At 41.2% G+C, this 15,390-nt stretch overlaps 1 protein-coding gene across 3 annotated transcripts in view; it reads left to right on the top strand.

The window, feature by feature from the left end:
• Positions 1 to 15,390, top strand: part of nrp1a (neuropilin 1a) — a 179,579-nt gene that overhangs the window by 49,570 nt on the left and 114,619 nt on the right. The gene's annotated exons all lie outside the window — the stretch shown is intronic.

Here is a 15,390-nt window from a genome sequence, read left to right as displayed (position 1 = left end):
GACATTTCAGTGGTGTGAGGAGCAATGCTGCCAGCATAGGTTGAAGACCCTGGTGCCCCAACCCCCAACCCACCCACTTCACCAGTTCTCCCAATCTCACCCTCCATCGCTGAAAGCCATTTTCCAGTGAAAAGTGTAAGTCTTTGTATTTTTCTTTCTCTGCTATCCAGATCAGCAGCAGCAGAGTCAATAGAATTCCAAAAACATTGGGTCCATCCAAGCAGAAAATATGGTGCGGTCCAATCTCTGCTCCGCTTTGGCCAGCGGTGATGCCGAGGCCCCGCTTTGTGAGAGGTTATCAGAGAGAGCAGAGATGGCCGCCGTCGAGGCCTGTTGGTCATCCAGGAGAGTGGCTCTGAGTCCCAGGGAGAGAAGTCGTGGCTGATGGATATCTCTAAATTATATTTGAAAGACGGCGCCGCTGCCTGCCTACATGAATGTTAAAAAAATGTTGCTAGCCAGTTGCGAAGTTTAGTATGTCTGTTAGTTTGCCCTGTCACACTCACTCTCTCCCGTCCAATGTGAAACGAATCCATCTCACTTTTGTTACTGCAGTTGAGTTGCTTTTTTGTGTTCTTGTACTTTGAAATTTGCCAATTTAAAGTATGTTTTAAAGAAGGAGGAAAGGAAATGGAAATCGACACTAATATTTAATACCCAAGGACACCAAATGCTCATGATATATCTGCAGGGAGTGATATTGTTGACCCTGTAACTCGGCGGGCACCTGCTGAGATTTCTGGGTTTTAGAACTTTCTTTCCTGCAATTTTCAACTGCTCACAAGCAAGCAACCAATGTAACCCACATTTCAGGTGCAAAAGCTAAAAAGACCAATTCTTAAGCCAAAAAAAGACAATGATTAAGAAGTAGTAGTATTCACAAAAAAGTAAATTACAAACAAGTATTTTGTATTGTGGTATACAGTATTACGTCTTCACTAGACACTTCTGATGGATCACTTCTCTAATTAGATAGCTTACTTGTCTCTGTTGTGAAAATTGGACTTAATTGTTTGTGTTAATTACAGGCTTTTATAACTCAGAGACCAGTGCCAGATATTTGTGTAGGAGGAGGTTGGTGTTGTTGCAGTTTCTAGTGGCTATGAATGTAAGGATGGAAGAAGGATAGATACACATAAACAATAATTACTTGATTACTTAATGCTGATTGCTGCATTGCTACTTAATTGCTACATTAAAACCAGATACATTGTAGTAGAAAAACTGTGTAGGCACTCCAGAAACATGTTTTACATTTTTCTTTTACATATTACATGTTACTTTGCTTTGCATGTGTAAATCTGAACAAATTCATACATTTGTAACACAGTAGCTTTTACTGAGAGTACATTTTGGAGAAGCATATTGGTAACACTTTACAATAACAGTACAACAATTACCGTTAGTTAATGTTAGTTAATGCTGTAATGGTTAATTAACTGTTAGTTAATGATTATTATGGCATTTACTAATGTTAATAATATCTACAATAACCCTTAAATAACATAAATTAATACCTTAGCATGAACAGCATTAGTACATGATTCTTAGACACATTAGTTAACGGTTAGTTAACTGTTACTTAATGTTTATTACCTGTTACTTAATGTTTATTACGGCATTAACTAACGTTAATTGTTGTACTGTTATTGTAAAGTGTTACCAGCATATTTGTTAGAGTTTAGATTTTTACACCTCAGATGTTTTACACCTTAAATTTTACCTCTACTTAAGTACAATTTCAGCAAACTAGTCATACTCCTACATGAATAGGATATTTTGCTGCGCTTTCCACCCTGCTCCCTCCTCATCTCTCTCTCTGTTTCCCCTCCCTCTCCTTTTCTTCTTCCTTCCCTCTCTCTCGGTGATTGCTTTTGCCTGCTATCTCCAGGCAGCAGTTCTGTTTGTGCAGTGCCTCTGTTTGTCAAAAAAAAAAGCAGCCTGTTAATTTTATGATCTGTCACACGTCTGCCTTTCTGTGGTGGTCAGTGGGCGACTGGGTCTGGACTTCCTTATCGCTCCGTTCACTCCCATCCACCCCTGCCAGACTGGAGTCACATCACATATCTGGGAAGTAAGTCTGAATTGGTTTCCACACGCTATCGAGAATAGGTCAGCTCGCAGCAGAGGACATTATTTTGACACTTTGAGTCTGAATATAGTTCATGTGTCCAAGTCAGGTTCAGGCCAATAGACTATCCCTAATGACAACTGCAGTAAATGAAGCAGAAACCGTTAGCAGAAAGTTGGATACAGCACTTCTGCATAATTCAACATTAATTACTGAATTTCTGCATTATCAGAGTTCTCATCTGCAACATTTGAATGTTACAGAATGTTGTTGTTGATCATCCAGTTGCACAATTCAATTTAACAGTGGCGCAAGAAACAATTCAGAGAATGTAATATCATCTTGACAGCTATGATATCCTGTTGAGCGTCTTCATTCACTCCAGTCACTTTAGCGTCTGTGTTTAGAGGAGGGTGGGGCGGGGTGGCTCTCAAAACAAGCTTTCATCAAAGAGAGAAATGAGAAAATGATCTACGTGACACTTCCTCAGTCACTAAGCCTCCCGGGAAATGTTTCATAAAGCCAGGGAACTCACTGTGTGTGTGTGTGTGTGTGTGTGTGTGTGTGTGTGTGTGTGTGTGTGTCTGTCTGTGTGTGTCTGTCTGTGTGTGTCTGTGCTTTTCATGTGCGTGTGAGTGTGTGTTTAGGTGTTCTCAGCGGGAAATACTAACAGAAATTATGAAGAAAAAACAATGAAAAAAAGGATCTTTCATTTCATTGGGAGCAGTAACATATCTTTGTATGTTCAAAGCTTGGGATCCAGATACTACAGAGTAAAGAAAATCCTGCATTCCAGAAGTACTGGAGACCAAACAGGAGATATCTTAAAACATGTTTATTGGAAAGTCATTACAGTGTTTGTCTTAAGCTCTCACGAATAATTATCCAGAGGGGTCCACTGTAGCTTTTACAGATATTTTTATTTACATAAGGCTATCTGTTTACATCAGCTCAGGAACAGAAATAAAAGTTCTTCATGAATCCAAAAACACGAAACACTCAAGCAACCCCAGCTCTGTAAGGAGGAATTAGTAATCTTCTAATCAAATCTGCAATCTTAAACAAAGACACTGTATCCAACTCCCTCCACTTGACAAACACAGAGCAGGTGGGCCACTCCACTATGTAAATCTGAGGACTGTCCACCAAAATTGCTCACAGCCACAGAAATTATAGGAGGCTTTGTCTTGAAACAAAAACACAGACAAATTCAAAGCATAGTGAGCAGGAAGTTCAAAGCCACTGGGTGTACACAGAAAAACAATCTCCACTTAAATAGGTGCAGATGAACAGGGACATGCACAAGGCAGAAAGATTCCTGGTGAATGTTCAGTGCGTTGGATGATTGCCAGGTCATTGGAAGCAGATTTTGTAGGTGCAGGGTAAATGGTGAATGTAGCATGTTGATCTGGGATGCATTTGTGGTGCAGGATGACGCTCCGCAGGGAATCGGATCAGAGCCTCACAATGGCTGCATGGGGAGCTGGGGTGATGATGTATTAGGACCTGAGTATTCTGGGATGTCTGAGCCACAGTCACCAAGACAACAAAGGGACCCCTGCACCAAATAAGCATTCCTCCTTCCTCCCACTCCCGTGGCCTGCTAATAGGACACAGACAGAAAACAAGTGATGGAAAGGAGACATGAGAAGGAAGATGAGAGCTCTCCCACTCACTCTAGAATAGTTCCCACATACTGGGATTTCAGTGGGAGGACTGGGCCATTACTGAACCTTGCCAAGTGTTTTGTTTGGATCCATTACTGCATCTCAGTTTTCACAAAGCCATTTAATTGCTGAAGAGCAATATGACATGAATACAAAGAGTTCAGTGAGTATGCAGTCGGAAAATGATGTACTGGTTTTCACCAGGTACGATAGAAAGTTTCACTGTATTCCATATAAAGGACACAAAGAGGCAGCTACCTGCTAGGTTGGCGTCGTTTTGCCCTTTAGAATGGGTCTTAAACTGCAATGTGCACCCATCTTCTCCCACGGTGTTCACCCTGGCAGGAGGAAATATTGATGTTTGTACATTTTAAACTCTACTGGCTGACACAGCAAACCAAGACATCACCATATTGAAATCCAAGGTCCAGTGGTTGGTCACGGCGATCATGAGAGACAGGGTCCATGTATTCAACCAGCTAAGATCATGGTGGGCTTGTCCTGCTGTTACATAAGAAGGACAGACATGGTGGCCACACTGACCAGCTGTATATCCCCAATGTGTCCTCAGACAGAAGAGCAGGCAGCGATGTTTGTCAGAGTGTTGGGCAAAGTTGTTTGTCTAGGGCACTTCCTTTGACTCCTGACTGAGGGTGGCACACTTCAGAGGCCAGATGGAAACTATGCCAGGCAAATAGAGCAGAAATTCTATTGTTGTGGGTAATGACTTTCCACAGGATCCATGCTGACAATATGAAAGGCATACTTCCCTCCCCAACCTCTCCCTCCTCTCCTGTCCTCTCCCCTCCTCTCCAAACAAAGCCGACAAACACAGCACACAAATAACCCGAGTATTGCACAGAAAATCACCATAGCATACAAAACCTCAATCATGTCCGCAATACACCGAGGCATCTAAAGCATCCAAATAAAAAAGAACCCCAGATTTCTCTGCTGAAAAATACTGATGGATATCAGCGGGCAGTGACCGAAAGATATTGTACTATAGTTGTTGCACTTTAGTTCCAGGTTGTTCCAGTGATTAAGCATTATGACAATCACTACAGGTTTTTTGCTGGTTCTTATTAGGGTGAATTTATATTAGTGGCTACAATAACTAAATATAGCCTTCACTATGTAATAAGCAGGTGCAATCCCATTGGGGGTGGCATTAGGGCATCTTATTATCCCATTATGAACATGCTGCGCTTGCCTGGGTCGAAGCAAACAATTAACATCATTATGATGCTGGCTCCCGGTATCGCCACACTGGCTTAATTAGGACCCCAGCCACAGTGGCTAGCCATCAGTGGTTTGAGCACAGTCTCCCACAACAGGTGCCAGAGCAACCGCAAAGAGAGGCGAGATAGGGACTGGGAATGGATAACAAAGGAGTTCAACCCATGCCATACTCATGTGAACCTGACCTAAGATAATAAAGCGCTAATTCGCTAGTTTTGCTGACATTCATTGCATAAATGTCAACTTTGCTTCTCTCTTTCACCAACTGATTAAACACCGTACTGATTCAGTGTAGTCTCAGTTCATTAAAGCTTTTACATTTGCTGTTGGGAACACCCAGTGAAAGTTGAGGAAGTAGTGGATTTTGTGTTTCCAGCAGCAGTGTTAGAGGTTTGTTTGGAATAAATAAGAGCTAGGTAGTTAGCAGGAGTTGTGATAGCCACCATGGCTGGGCAGAACATACTTACAGAAGCTCAAGCTACTGCAAGAGAAAATCCAAAGAAAAAGACATTAGTGTAAAGTGTAGTGCAAAAACAGTGACCACTGAGCATCATACATTTTAACAAGATCCACTTTGAATTACCACTTTAATAGTCAGTGGAGTTGTTTGAAGATTCAGTGGGTACTTCCAGAGTTCTGCATGTCTGTCTCTAATTAAAACCACTGCACTTCTTCCAACATTACAATGCAAAAGAGCTCACAGAATGCCTTTCTGAAGTGTCCTTGAGCAAGACATTGAATTCCAGCCAGATGCAGGGCTTGTATTCCCTAGCTGAGCCTGACCTGACCTGCTTGTAGAATACAAAATTTTCCTGCAGCATCAATAAAGTGGCACAGTAGTGTAATATTAATTATTGTACTGTTAGTGTTCATTTCTGCACAAGCAAACTCTCTCTTAAGTCTTCATATACCCTTGATGAACATTGTGTGGTTGAAACATGATTGCTTTCTAGTTACTTTCAAGTTAAAACCCAAAGTCTGATTTTACTTGTTAGGACTGCCCTGGGCCCTTTTCTTCCCTTTTTATCCTCTTCAGCAGCCATCAGAATCAGACCCTGCTTATAGCTGATTTCAGTAGATTACCACCCTCTGGACTCACTGGTAATATATAATTCTTGTAATCCACAATGGTCTTCTCCCTTGATTATAAGCAAGTGCTCCGCTGTTTTTGCAGTGTACCATGATTTCTGTGCTGCATCTATCAAAGGGAGCAGCTGTATGCATTCACACACACGCGCGCACACACACACACACACATAGATGCACACAAATGCACACACACGCACACACAAACACATAGACACACTAGCATACACAGTGTCTGCACAATACTGTACACGCTAACCTCCATGACCTCCTTTCCTCTGATGAGTAAAAGGAAAGCACCAGAGGCAAGGAGGGAATAGGTTGTCATTACATTGGGTGGGGTGTTTCTTTTGATTTGGAAGAAATAGGTTCTGCATTAATGGAGTCATTCTCTGGCTCGTCTCCTGCTTCAAAAGAGGGAAAAACAAAGGCAGGGGAATGATAGCCGCAAGCGTTGTCTTCACACAGGCAACATATGATGGCCATACATTACTGTACAGAGCCTCGTATGTAATACAGTTTTCTATTCAAATGAAATTTCTATAGCTACTTAACATTTAAAAATTCAAAGCACAACTATCGGTTGATAACAATGCCATTATTCTTAAACATTTGCTTGCATGATTTAGTGCAGCAGAATAGGCTGGAGTGGTGAAATACTTTATGTGTTGCAGTGTCAGGTTTCTTAGGCCCTGTTTACAGCTGGCATTAACATGCATCCTGGGTGATCCGATCACAATTGGACAGCGCTAAGTATAGGTGTGAATGCCCCCAATGCGTCCTCAATGCGTCTTGAGTTCCGTTCACTCATGCCACATGTGGAGGTGGCCTCGGACACTTTTGTCAGCATCGCATTTGAGGTGTGAATAGACATGTGTCCCAGGTCGAACTGCATGACCATCTACTTAACTGACATTCTCTGTAAAACACTGCGCCAGCCCAACACACCATGCTTTGATCTCAACAACTGCCCAACCAGTCATTTTTCCATTAGAATAAATATTCAGCCTGGTTCTGCCAAGCACAGCCGAGCTGTCAGAGCTGATGGACCAAACTGACCAAACTGAACTACAGGTAGGCTATAAAGCAGCTGCTTGGTGAATAAAAACACAGGCTGTCCACCCGACTCTTGTTTCCTCTGGGTATATCTGTCTATCTATCTGTCTATCATCTATATTTATTTATTTGTTTGTTTGTTTGTTTATTTGTTTGTTTGTTTGTTTACAATCAGAGCCTGACACTCTAAATTAATTTTCTGCGTCACATTATTTGTCTACCTGTCGAGACATATATTTGCTGCGTCCATGTCATTGTGATAATGTGAAGCTTTTTACCCACAATAGACAGTTTCTTAAATGCAGTATATCAAGTCAAGGTTCTGAAGGCTTTCAGACAGATCTACATCATAATTACATTTATTTACATGGCGCTCTCTAAAAACCGTTTGTGCTTCACAACAAAGTGGAATGGAAATAAAGGAAAAAAGTGCAGTTAACTATGAGATTATTTATTGCATTTCTTTGGGAACACTTCAATTTTTGTATAACAACATGCTTTGGTCGGAAACGACAGTAATAACTTACAGATGCGAAATACATCATCAGTATTTGACAGCACATTTCAATGAGGCTCGAGTGAGCAAGGATGTCTCATTTTGTTAAATGCCTGTTGACTCCATTAGAAAACAACAATGCATTTGGTCTTTGCCAACAGAAATGATGTATGTGTTCATTTGCATTTAGAGCGGGGAAGTGAGATCCATATTGTAATGCCAGGTGTGAACAAACGTAGAGCTGTCCACTTGTGATTGCATCATCCGAGACACATGTAACTGTCAGGTGTAAACAGACTATCAGTGTCACCTGGCACAGTCACAATGAGTTGATCTGGTTTTAAAGTATGACAGAATTTCACAATTAAGCTTTCTGTCTATATCAGATATCTTTCTATCTATCTATATGCAATTTCTCAAAGTTGCTGTAGAAAATCCAACTCTTGACTAATTGTCACAGCTGAATAGTTTGATTTAGCTGCACCCATAGCCCCCTGATTGGAGCATGAGTTTTTGAGACACAACCAAACAGATGAGCTCTGATGATAATCAGGCATAAATTAGCACAGTGCTGCAGTCACAGGTGCTGAGCCCTCAAATACACTAGCTGCCATTGCTAACTGTATTGATTAGGTGCTACCACTTTGTGTCCCACAATCAGCACTGCATGCACCATTGGAATTAGCCACATCTGCATCCACTCCTCAGCTCTGCAACATGGTCATCCAATCATCATCACAACCATTCAAACTTGTGGGGGAGGACTTTAATTACTGAGGAGAGTGTGTTTGGGATTGCAGTGATTCTGCTAAGTTTGCAAAGAGAAAAATATTTTCTGTGGATTTAGTCACTCAACAACTGCAGTTGCACCGCAGTTGTTGTACTCATTCTTGCTTTTTGATTTTGGCGGTATTTCTCAGTAAGTGGTCCTCTCTGCCGTGTTTTTTCACTGCACTTCCAAGCGATTACTTGTGACTCAGTGTCCAAAATGGGACGTCTTCACTGCATTTTCTGTTAATGAATTTTGACATCCGATAGTTGGCACTACTTTCTTTGGCCACTCAGCCATGGTGACTATTGCTGCCCTCGCTGATTGTCCAGGTATTTCAATTATTCTAAACATACTGTGACCACTTGTTGGGCAAGATACAGCACAGCATGAGCATCTTTTCAGCAAAATTGCAAAGACAACTGGGTGATGTGAATGCTTGTAATGTTGTCAGGATAACTGGAATTGAACTACTACTACAGTACAATTGCATTATATTTAATTGGGGGAAATGTTTGCTTTGCATAATGAATTTTCAGTTCTGTGGTGTTTGGACTTTGGCTATATGTTGATTCTGCCTGATTTGCAAAATGGTTTGTCACAGTGAAAAATGTGGGGAAATTGTGGTAAACAAGCCAAACATTCAGAAACACTTTCCCAGTATATTTCAAATGGTGGATAAACTGGCACCAGTAGTGAAATATCTCACTGCGAAAGCCGACAGAGATGGACATCTAACCGACAAATTGGGTAGCAAAGTCAAAATTCTGGTATCACAACACTAGATGCTTGACCTTTTTAGATTCAGATGAACTGCTTCATCTCTTACAGGAGAGGTTTTCAGCAGAGGGAAAAGGAATGGAGAGGACTGAGAGAGGGCGGGGGAGGAGTGGGGGGACCACCTGAGACAGGATCTCCTATCTGGGTCTGGGAAAGGACAGCACAGGTGTAATGAGGATCCTGATAGACATCAGGCCGGAGTCATGTTACATTGGTTAAGAGGGTGAGCAGCAAAGAGAGAAAGAGAGGGGAGACCCTGAGACAAAGAGCAGGGCAAAACATAACCAGGGAAGAGAAGACTGTATGGCTGACTCTGCTGTTGTGATTTGTTTTCCTGTCTCTTGTTCAAAGCAGCAAAAACCCTCAGACACAAAGCAGCCCGACTGTATATTGCATGCTTTTCTTTACGACTGGGTATACGGACATGTCAGTAGCAGACGGTGTAGCAGTGAGGCTACGTGACAGCAGCAGGTGAAACGTGAGATCCCGCCACCTCCCCTGCGTACAAACAAGACATGGCTGCAAGGGGAGAGTCTGTACTCTGCAAGAACTCTCCCTCTGTTACCTTTTTTTCTTGTGTTTCGGAGCGTCTGGCTGATACTTATCTCTCCTACTGTCGAGATAGCTTTCTTCATATAAGCAGCACAAAGGGAAGAGCTCAGAGGTCAAACTTAATGCAGAGAGCTGAAAGGCAAACAAGTGTAGGCCTCTGAAGGTCCTCAAGTGTAGCTGTGCCTCATGTGAGAACAGTAGCGGTTTGGTTTGTTTTCTGCACTTTGTGATGTGGCAGTAGCATTACTTCAGCATCTTCAGCATCTAGCCTGCTTTTTGTCCCTTTGATAAAGTCTGTGATGTTCAAGGATAAGATATTAATACCAATTCAAAAACTTTCATTTGTGTCTTTTAACAGTACTGTTTTAGGTCATGTTTGTAATAATGAATATGGAAATGCTCTGTGTTTACTCTGATAATGCTTATGTGGTATCATAGATGGTGGTAGGAAATCCACAGAGGACTGGGAGTAACCCCATTTGCACACTGCAGGATAACCATGCAAAGACCCAGGGGAGGTCATTATGAGGAAGCTGTTTGCTATCTCCACATCTGTAATTAACATATGCAATGCTGATGACTTCTTTCAGCATTTAACCCAGATCTATATTTGAAACCTTATAGTTTCTATCACAAAAAAAAAACAAAACAAAAACAAAGGAATTCATTATGGCCTTGCAGCTCCCTGATATTACAAAGATCCATTTTGGCCAAATATACAATAGGACTACTCCAAAAAAGAAAAAAAGAAAAAGAAAAATACAGCACTGCATTCATTTTTTATTAGATCCTGTTTCTGTTTATGATTGTTATGATAGCTTACAGTCAACGAGGTGTGTTTGGGTTTGAATGGCAGGAAAACATGACAGGAATGAGCGGATTGTATGGTATCCCAGTGGAAACCCACTCCTCTACTAACTCTGTGTAAGGACCAGCTGCAGAATCCAGTTTAGGCTTGACAACTACACACTTACACGGGAAGACGGCATGAATAAAGAACAATTCAATCACTGTAATTCACCTCTGTTTTCGTTTGCCCGGCATACAGAGAGCGTCACGGATAGAATGAAAGGAAAGCGGAAGGAAAATGAAAGAAAGAGAAGGAAAGAGTGTGAAAGGAATTACGGCAAAGCAGAGGAATGTTTGATAAATATTCACTCCAACCGTGAAGATAGATTGCCAAGCCAAATGTGTGTGTGTTTGTGATAAGACAGGTATGAGTGTTTCATCTGAAGCAGAAAACAGGAGAAAAGGCCAATCTTCCAGCGCAATCATTCTGTTCCGCTCTGAATGGTGTTTTTCATACCGAAGAAGAAAATAAAAAAAAACCCAACACATCTCTTCCTGTTTTCTCCACTGCTATAATGCTATTGTCACCATCCTTTGATAACATAATTTTGTTGTGAGACAGTCACTACTCGCACTAATTTGCATTCTTTTGAAAAACGCATGAATTCATTGGAGGAAACAGGTGGGGATTAGGTCGTCTGTCTTTGCGAACTAAAGACTTGTCCCGAGTCATTCCGTTGCCAGCCAGTGTTTAATTCAGCCATTGGGAGGCAATGGGCGAATACTCAAACAAATGCCAGCTTTGCTTATCAGGGCGCTGCCTCATCCTTTGATATGTCGATCTCTTGCCAAGTGTTTCACAGGCAGGGGAATACGCAGAAGTTTGATTTCATGGGCTGCTAGCCTAACTTCTAAATGGACAGGCGGCGATATTCTCTGCCCTAGTTTGTTCAATCATATCATATGGTAGACAGTACAAGTCCCGGTGGATGTTTTTCATTGCATATTTAATGCAGTGCTGCACACACTCAGATTTTGCAGATTCAGCTTTATGTGCCAACAGCTAGCAGCTCGAATTCGGATTGTGAAAAGAAGAAATGTTGTCAAGCTGTGCAGCATCATTGTATTGAGACATTAATATCAACTAAAATAGAATTTAGGCTTTTGGAGTGCAACTGTGTTGATGTTTACTAATAGATTTCCAAGCCTGGTATATACAGTATCACTGTATATGCCAGGCTTATACATTCAGTGATTTTGAATGTCTTGTTTGGTAAAATTCAGTGCCACTCATAAAGTATAGAGAGATTTATATTCAGCCCACAAATTTGAAAACATTGTTGGTTAAGGTCACAAAGGCCTTCAGCAGAATATAAGCAGGCTATATCCTATAATGCAGGTTAATTAGAAACAGCAGAAAGGGATTTGCACCACAAGAGATCAAGACATTTTGGCCTTATTTTTTTTTACTCATCTTTTCAAGTCAAGAACTCAAGGTAAAACAATTTATTCTAAAACTGTTGCTAGATCAATGCAAATATCCATGGCAGGGTTTTTCTGTGTTGATGCCAGGAGAGGTTAGGAGGACTGAGGCATATTGATTAACTTGGTTTCAACATTTCAGTAAAAAAAATAAACTACTTTCAAGGGCATCTGTGGAAGAGGCAGACAATGAACTTCTTCATCCATGCAGGGAATAAACTTAGGAAACTGAGCAAACCTGAGACAGTAATATGGACCATGTTTATGCTATAGCTTTATAAAAATGTATGATATCAGTATTTAGGCCAGATATGCATATGACTACCACATCCAGATAGCAGAGTTCATCCTTTTTCTAGGAAACAACAAAAACTTATGGTGAACTAGTAAATTCAGATGACTGTCTAGTACCAGTACATTCAGATAATTGATGTGTCAGATTAACTGGAACTGTTAATCAGTTTCAGGTCTTTTATCGCCTTCTCACGACTGCACAGTCTTCAGAGCAGTGTTATCAGTAGATTTATTTCTACAGGTCCAGTCGGTCTCAAAATGTTTTATGTTTCATTTTATTTTTTCCTAAATCCTGTTTCAAAGACATTCAAGGCTGATAAGAACCTACTCTAAATCATTGGCAGCACATATCTATACGAGAATAATGGCCAACAGATTTACGTTTACCGGTGAAGTTGCACTATGAATGTGAGACTCGGCACATGTGAAGTTTGTCTCTGCTGGTCATTGTGCCATATGAAATAGAGCAGCAGCGACAAGGTGTTGCATGGCTTTGTTGTTGCCATACATGACACAAACCGCAGGTCATGCTGTACAGTCTATAGTCAAATTTAGCAAGGTTATCGAACCTGCTGTGCACTGCCTAATATAGCTGCCCTTGGCCTGTCAACAAGCAAGGAGCTGCAAAGACTCATCTAACGTGTGACATAAATGTGAGTTATATCTGCTGTCTGTTTTCACACCCTGAAATCCTGACGGCATTACATATGCAGAACATACTGAGCAGCATTAAATATATGCACTATCACATACCTTATTGAACTTATTCTTGACTGATTGACATGAAATACAAGAGTTTTGGCTCCCTATTGTTGTTTGGTAAAGTAGTGTAATGTAAAACAGCAAGTACTTGCCAGGGCTTCCTGCTGTTCGTCATGTAATGAGCCAAGGCCCTAAGGTAACAGCTGGTCAGCACCTATTTCCACAGAAGTAATTTGCAAATGGGAAATGTTTTCATGCTACACATACTCACAATACACACATAACAGGAGTTTAAAAGAGCCAGAGGGCACTGCGGTACATACAGACCAGGCAGCTTTTTGGTGGAGCTGTTTTGAAATTGTGCAGGTTTGAGATGCTAATGTTTCCCAGGTTAAGTTGAAGGGTTTTTTGTTTTGTTTCTTTAATAGGGTGTTTGGTGTACTAAGGCTTGCGCAAAGTACATTGTATGTTCTGGGTGGTTCTATGTTTTATGATCCAAAGCATTCTGGTGGTCATCCAGGCCTGGATGATGAAGGGAAGCAGAACAAAGTATGCAGGGAGGAAGGGTGATGATGAATGAGTTTGGTGGGAGCCAGAGACAGACTTAGTTCTCTGATCTTTGGCCAAATAACTGTTGTTGAGATTTAAGTTTGTACATTTCCCTTTTCTACCACGTTTGAAAGGGCTGAGCACGAATAGATTGCCTTTTTTTCATCCCTCCCTGCAGTGTACTCATAATGATATTAAGCAAAGAATGGAAAAGACCATTTAGCACATCCCCATAAGATGAGATCTTTGTGTGCTCATGGAAGCTGCACCCTTAAAATCCCCTTCACACTACTGATTAAACTCCTAAAAAATAATCTCTGTTCATCAATATACATATTTAGAAGTTTTTCTCCATGAAAAACATTGCTTGCAATGCATTAAAAGTGCTTAGATGTAACTCTACACCCAGCATTCATTAACTATGCGCAGATCTATTAATATGCAAATAGTCCCTGCCCACCTCCCTGCTTGCTCACACACCATATTTGATAATCTATCCATCCAAAAAATATATTTTATTCAGTGAATCTCTTTGTTACACTAACATGGCTTATATGAAGCAGCCATTTCCATTTAGTCTTGTTGATTTTTTTTTTTTTTTTTTTTTGGAAAATAAAACATTATAGCGACTACCAGGGCTGGTGCTTATAATATGGAAGATGATTGCTTCCTTAGGTTTATAACATCATAAACCTAGCCTGTCTGAATCAGTCTGTTTGAAGCTGCCCTCGCTACACTGCAGTTTCAACGCAGAATAACTTAGACTGCTTATTTCACCCCTGATGTCTGGTAGCACATGAAAAACACCGCATGGGCATACCATCAAGGTTAAAAACTTGATTTTCATCAGAGGGGGTCTTTAAAGATAATAGCACCCCCCACAATAAAGTTGATCGCCTCATGCAATGAAAGGTACCAATAAAAGTACCGGTGTGGCGTTGGTATCAAATTGAAGTTGCTAGAAATGGTACCAGAATTGAGAATTTTCAAACTGCTCCAGGCTTGCAGAGGCACACATTTGACTTTTTAGGATTTCTTCGTGGTTGCTACAGTTGTAGGCTCACAATAACAACGTTTCTCTCATCCCATCACTTTCACTACAAGTGCAAAAGCAGAAGTTGCATATTAACTAAATAGACAATCACTGGCTGTTTCTGGAGGGATTCAAACAGAGCTTTGGGGCAACACGGTCTTTCATTAGAATGCTGATACAGTCAAAATGGGAGCCTGGAAAACACAAACTTGCCGAGCAAGGAAGGCTCGCCTTGTCAGGAATTTACATTGATACACCAAAGAAGGGGGCAGTCTCTCTTCTCTCCCTTTCTCTCTCTCTCTCTCTTTCTTTCTCTTTCTCTCAATTGTTCTGCTCCATAGCTTCATCAGCATTTTCCCTCCATTTGAAGGCGTGGGATTATGCAAGAGAGGCAGCATCGAATGATAGGTAACTCACCCCCCTCTAACCACCCCTCTCTTGTCTTTAAGTCTCCCGGCTGCTGAGCATGTAAATCTGTGAAGCCTGTAAAAACACAACTCAACAGTCAAATCACTCCCTGACAGGCAGCACTGTCAGCACACACACACACACACAAACACACAAGATGGTGTTTGGAGTCAAGGTCAAATGTATGAAAACATACAACTCTGCTGTACGATGTGATGTGATGTGTGTATGCGTATGTGGGTGTATGGGTGTGTGTTCATAAAATCCTCAATGTGGCTTAACCAATAGAAAATAGAGCATCCCTGTGCTGCAGAGGAACCTTCAGGGCACAACTGTCTGTTTCACTGTGAAGAAGCAACATTGGTGCTGTTGTGCAGCGAGGTCCCTGGCTATGAAAGCAGCAATGGAGTTGAT

Source organism: Myripristis murdjan, chromosome 20 (assembly GCF_902150065.1).
Source record: "Myripristis murdjan chromosome 20, fMyrMur1.1, whole genome shotgun sequence".
In the NCBI taxonomy this organism is placed as follows: domain Eukaryota; kingdom Metazoa; phylum Chordata; class Actinopteri; order Holocentriformes; family Holocentridae; genus Myripristis; species Myripristis murdjan.
This window is presented reverse-complemented; position numbering and strand designations above follow the sequence as displayed.